Source organism: Neovison vison, chromosome 8, assembly GCF_020171115.1.
Source record: "Neovison vison isolate M4711 chromosome 8, ASM_NN_V1, whole genome shotgun sequence".
Lineage (NCBI taxonomy): Eukaryota > Metazoa > Chordata > Mammalia > Carnivora > Mustelidae > Neogale > Neogale vison.
In genome coordinates, this window is record NC_058098.1 from 72,762,186 (window position 1) to 72,768,976 (window position 6,791).

At 37.9% G+C, this 6,791-nt stretch overlaps 1 pseudogene; it reads left to right on the forward strand.

Annotated features, from left to right (window-relative positions):
- Positions 1-2,283: 2,283 nt before the first annotated feature.
- Positions 2,284-2,383, forward strand: LOC122916647 (annotated as a pseudogene).
- The last annotated feature ends 4,408 nt before the right edge of the window (positions 2,384-6,791 follow it).

Below are 6,791 nucleotides of genomic sequence, written 5' to 3' on the forward strand. Positions count from 1 at the left end.
GTTTGGGAATTAAAGAGGAAGTTCTAGGTAGCCATAGGAGCAATTCTGACAGTAAGAGGACCCTTCCTGAAATAACAGATAATGCCATTATTGAAGAGGAGAATTCATCATAGGGTTGATAAAAGTTCAAGGCCAAGATGTAGGTTGAAGTAATCTCTTAAGTTATTTTGTGTCGCATTTGTGTTGCTGTAATGTTTTCAATGCTTTGGTTTGGTTTTGTTCTCTTCTTTAATAGCAGATACTGCCATCTTTTGCTGAAGAGTAAATAGGGACTAGATATCTTAGAATCACTGATGTTTGTCAGGCTTCAAAGGGTAAATGAATGGGAAAACAGTCCTAGTCTTCTGGGAAAAAAGGGTGGTCTCAGACTGAGAAGGATTTATCATTGGGCTATGTGGTTGTTCTTCTGTGCTGTGGTGGGCAATGGACTCAGTCCTCTCAGCATTCGTAAGGTTGATTTCCATGCCAGGAGTTAATGTACATGATAAATAAGTATATTTATAGATCTACAGTACCTTCTTGAGGGCCTCTAATTGACTCCATTGTTGGAAAGTAATTGCCCCCCCCCCATTACAGTTACAAAGGAGCTTGTCTCCATCACTGGTGATAGATACCTCAGGAGACAACGAACCTGCCTCCACTACTGAATTTTGGACCAAAATCTGACCAAAAGGTCAGCCTTCCCTACTGGGAGAGTGTCTTGTTTTCAGATAGTCCAAATCTTATGCAGAAGTAATTTGTTTCCCTCCTTTTTCTACCAGAAAAACTCCATTCCTGAGCTATTTTGGTGCAGGAGCACTTATCTACAACAACTGATTATCTTTGCCCTGTCATCTCCACGAGGCCAAGGAGATCAAAGGAGTTTAAATCAAAGGTCTCCAGCTGGGTTGGCTGGCAACTAACTATGAAGCAAATTCCTGTAGCGTATGTATCCCTCCCCATAGTATTTGTTATTATAGATGATCCCACTGTTTCAGTACAGGTAGCTGCTATGCAAAATGGGATTCATTTCATTTCTTTGCTTGTCAAGCTAGTGAAGGGTAGCAGAATATGCCATCCCAAAATATGGTCCTTTGGCATATTGATTATTTTCAGTTGATGTCACTTTAAAAACAGCTAATACAGGAAGAGACCTTCTCTAAAATCCTCCTCTCTGCCTAAAGAAAGACAGAGCTTCCAAAATAAGCTCAACTGTCATCCATTTGCCACATTCTGTATAATGACATCGGGCTGATTCCATGGTGCTGTCCGCCATCACTTTACATACGTATAAGAACCTCCAGACCTTAAAGGAAAGGGAAAAGGATATCCTTGGAGGAAGGTAAAATGGACTTTGGATATTTGGATATCTCCCTGTCTGGGGAGAACAGTCGAGGATTTTGCACTTTGGGGACTCTGAACTCCTTTGATCTATTGGAACTCACCCTGGTTTCTTGAAAATGCTGGAGAGAGAAGTTGTCTGTGGTTATAATCAAGGGAGACAGACATGATCAAACATGCTTTGTAGCAGCGCACACTGGCAATGGTACTGCAGATGACTGGCAGGGGTCCCAGAGCTGCAGTGACTATTCACACCCAGACTGATACACTCAAGGGGGCACGGATGGGAAGAAAAGACGATACCAAGATTTCCTCATGGAGGAGGATGTGTACATACCCATAGACTCCTAATGCATCTTTCATTTTCAGGCCATGATTTCTTAGGAACATTCACTGCAACAGAAGTACCACCAGTTGGCTCAGATTCAATGTATCATTTATGTGTAGGAAATGGACTAGGCCTTGTCCAGCCGTGAATGACGCAATTCGAGGCCTTGCTCTCTGGCGCCTGTCAGCTACCATCCTCCTCCAGACGGGATCGCTTCTATGTAAAAACGAATCTCCCACCGGTGTGAAGCTGTCCTCCTCCTACCATCATCTTCTGTCTGTGTGAACAGTCTGTGTTTCTACCTTAAAAGAAATATCAGGGGCTGGTTCTGTGTAGAGTAAGTTGCTGCCAAGATAAAGAAGCTGCCTAGAAGCTGTAATAATTGAAGGGGCAGACAAAAATGGTGTTCACCATCCAAATGGTGTTCTTAGGAAATGCTCAAGGGTAACTGGTAGTGACTTGGGGCTGAAGGCAAACACCAGAACTGTGGTCTTGAATTGCAGGCACTAATTACACAGAGAGTCTCCTGATCCTTCGGTGGCCAATATATTTCATAGCAAAATGTTTTTCTGGGGTAAAGGATATACTTGTGAAACAAACACTTGTAATTATATATTTAAAAGTATAATGCTTGTGCTGGCTTTGGCAGCATATGCTAAAACCAGAACAGTACAGAGATTAGCATGGCCCCTGTGTGGGTATGACATGCAAATTCACAAAGCATTCCATATTTTAAAAATAACAATATAAAAGTATAAAGGTGAGGCATTTCGCACCATTCACTGGAGTGAAGACAGAATGAACAAATGGCTAAGGAATTATGGTTTTAAGTTACACTGTAACCACATCAGAGCATTTTCACTGTTTCTTACATTTTAGGAAGGCACGCCACTATAATCCACTACATTACAGACACAAAACAAAACAAAAGCAAAACAAACAAGTAATGAGCCTAACAAAAACTGTAAAATATATTTCATTTTCAAAGGGATGAATAAAGGCTCAATAACACCACAAAAACTCCCAAATCAAGTTTCAAGTAAGATATTAGGCTGACATTTCCTTGGCAGAGACTTCAATTAGAAATCTTTTGTAGGCAAAAGGTGGGAAGACAGGAGCAGATGAAATTTAACTTACTTCTCCAGTGCATGCTGTGAGCCCCACATTTTCACCTCCACAAACTAGCCAATCAAAGGTATTGAGGATTCAAGCATTTTTTCTTCCAGCAGCGGGTGGCCCAAGTGCCTCAACCCAGCTGTCTTTTCATATTAGAAAGAAAACTATGATCATTGTCACTCCTATAATATCCCATTTGTTCTGCCGCTCTCACTAAATTTTCTGAATTTTATGTGGGGTCTCTCTCCCACTAAGAAGATGAACCTGTGCTGCAATTTCTCTGTTTAAACTGTGGGATAATTCCTTCTTTCAGAAAAAGAGAAGTATAGAAACATTCATTTTTCACAAAGAAGTTGGGCATTAAAAGACGGTCTTTTCATTAGAAAAATAAACTGCAGATCATTCAATTGTCACATTTCTGAGGTTTGCTTGGCAAATCTTCAACAGTTTCTTTTGTTTTTTTTTTTTTTTATAAAAAATGATTTATCAGCAGTGATTACTAGATCATATAATTGCAAGAGACTTTCTCCAGAATGGCCAACCATTCAGCAATAAATTCCAATGATATATTCCTTATGAGGACAGGCATTCCTTCTTCATGGGGAATGTGCCTTCTCTGTAGTGGTTTTTGCAGTTCCCTAACTCCCTATCTGGAGAAGAAAAGGCAGTGGAGGAAATGGAGGAAAGAAAAATGGAAATTGCTTCACTTGGAATTATGGGAAATTATGGTGAAAACTATTTTTTAAATCAATAGTTGATTTAAAATCAACTATTAGTTAATTGTTGAATTAAATGAATAAAAGTAATTGTTGAATTACTATATTGTACAACTGAAACTACTGTAATGCTGTATGTTAACTAATTGGAATTAAGATAAAAACATTATAAAAATTAAAAAAGGAAATAAAACCAATAATAAACACAAGTTCTCCTCCTAGGAATTCCAGGACTGTGCTGAGTGGCTTGAAAGAGGCACAAAAATAAACTTAAGGAGTTATTTTTCTACCAGGAAACTGTTTGAAGAAAGGGGTTTTAGATGCAATTAGAAAGCAGTATACAATAAGCTAGGGGTAAAAAATGGAAAAGACAGGTCATAAAGGCTTCCAACTTTACCCTCCTCTCCTCTCCATCTTGGTATTTGTAATTCATGTCTTTATGGGATCTCATGATGTTACGTTTATTCGTCAGAAGTCCTCCATTCAGAAAAAAAAAAAGACTAAGCAAAAAGAGAAAGGGACAACTCTTATAGTAAAGTAGTATATGACTGAGTATAAAGGCCAACTAGGGTTGGGTCTTATGAAAAACCAGGACAGCTAGAAGTCTCTCTCTCCTTTGTTCTTACAGAGATCCAGACTACCGCATACATTCCAAGTTTCCATACTCAGTGCCAGTGACACGTAGAAATGAATGATCTGTTCTTGCTCAATCCCAATTCTCCATTTCTGGGAGAGAGAATTAGATTATCTCAGCTTGGGTAATCAGCTATGGCCAGGGGATTCAGAATCACAGTTTAAATGTAATCATAGTTGGTGAAGAACCAAACCATGGCTTATAGTTCAGCTACTGGAGAAAATCAGATAGCTATTGAGTTGAAAAGTATCCCAAAAGTGTTTACTATACTCATTTGTATAATATACTAGAAGGAAGTTTCAAAAATGTCCTATTTTATCAGGAGTCATATATACTTCATATTTCTGATGGACGTCACTCTACAACTCAACAGATAAGCTGTTTTGTTGTTTTTTCTTTTTTTTCCCCAGTTAGCGTGTGGATGTTTAAGGCCAAGTGATTTCTTCACTTCCTGTTATAATAGAAAAACGGAAAGGCAGCAAGCCCAAAATCATCTTCTTGTTCTTGACTATACCATTTTGTCTACAAAATTCTTTTGCCATATGCTCTCTGCAATGTTTAGGCAGATCTCTATCATGGGGGAGCCATATGTTGACTTTGCAACAGCATATTTTCTATTTTTTCAGAATTGAGCCCGCCATATTGTGGACACAGGCTAAGGGAACCTCAATACCTTTCATTTGAATGCCAAGATAGCATTAAATAGCATTAAATAGAGGCATGATTGCTTTATTTGAATAAATGGAGATCTCTGAGAGGTCATCTTCATCATGTTTAGAATCCCGTAAAGACATTTTTGAATCCAAACCCAAAGCAGAGGTCTTGCTTTGTTTTGGGTTCTTCACCATGCTCTCTGTTAAAGATTTTGCTGTTGTCCCCATGGTTTACAACTTGAAGATGTTTTGGAATTGACTTTCAAAATGGCAATTTCCCAGTGTTCTTAGAAGAAAAGTAAAGGACAGATAAAAATTTATATTTGAAAAAAATTAAAGATGTCATTTTTGAAATTATGAGGGGTTTTCCTCTAAAATTATTTACATAGGTAAATCTTTATTTAAGATAAAGCTAGTAATTGTTATCCTTGTGTTAATGTGTCTAACGTATATGTTCCATGTATTCTCACACATTTAACTTTAGTAGTAGAAGTTTCTTTTTAAAGAAAGAAATTATTCTGTTTTGGATGGGTGCCTAAAATGAGATCATTCTTTCCTACCCTAAAGGGTGTATATCATGAACTAGTGTGGAACATTGAACATTCTATATTTTTAAAGCGAAAGAAGGTAATTCACAGAGATTTTTTTTAAAAGGTCTTTTTTAAGGTTTTCAGAGAACTTGTTAAAAAACACCCACAACCATATTTCAAGTCATATTCCCTCTCCTGTCTCTTCTCCCCACAAAATGCTCACAGACTGCCAATTTAAAGGAAAAACATAGTCAAGCCAGATAAAAAGCATCCAAATGAAGAGAAGGTTAATCGTGGAAGGCGACGGAGGTGGTCGGTACAATCTGTTGATTTCTTTGCAATGACTGCATTTAGCCATTTCTTCCACAGCCCCATGAGAATGAAGGCTGGCGTTAACTAGCCCCAGACTCCAGTTTATAACAGTGTTCATCCCCAGTCTTGCATCTTCATCACTGTCAACCTTCTGACCTCAGAGTGTTGGGAGAAGAGTCTGGGAAGGAGGTCTTGGGAACTCACAGGCAGGAAAACAAACAACGATGTGAACAAGAATGTGAACAGCTGGATGCCCTGATTTAGCAATGCTAAGCAGTAAACTAGGTCTCCTGTCTCTTCATCTTACTCAAATAAAGCCAGGAAAAGACATGATTACCAAAGGCATTTTTCAGCCTCATTTTTAGCTCATGGCATGACAGCCCAGTGAATTGCAATGACAAACATACATGAAAATATAAATTTCAAACCAGTATAACTGTTGCCTTTTAGTCCTCCTTCCCTCTTTTATGGTAACAGAAACTAGGCTTTCATTCTGAGTTATAACCATCTCTTACTTAGGTTTTAATCTGGGTTGCTATTCAAATTACTGCAATGCATGAACTGCTAGGGCCTTTATCTGTGAAATGGGAATGATAATAGGTTCCTACTTCATGAAATTATCCTAATGACTGAATGAGACACTGGAGAGATAATAGTCCAGGCTGTGGTCCATAGTAAGATGACAAAGAATATTAGCTACCTTCATGCTTATAACTTTTGTTAGGAATATTAATTATATACCTGTAATATAAATTTGTAAACACAATTATATTCTGTTATGAATCAGAATATTGGGTACAAGTACTAGTTCTATTGCTAAGAAGGTGAAAGTCCTTAAGTGAGATATTTAACACCTCTGGTCTCAACTTATAAAATGAGAAATTTGGATTAGGTGATTATTAAAGTCATTTTGGGCTCTATTATTATTCTGTATTTGACTTTTTCATACAACTGTTTTCTTCAGTGAGACTGGCTGATTAGAGATCTGCTCTCTACAACATAGTTCTCTTTTTAGAAACATGCAGATCAGAATTAAGCTTTTCTTCTAGGAATCGGTTTGATGGTCAGCACTCAAGTGTCATCTTCTTGGGAATTCCTGAGCACAAACCCAGGAGAAACTTTTCATTTCTTACCATTGAATATTTTTAGAAAAACATTTGAACAATAAAAGTAAGTCCTGGA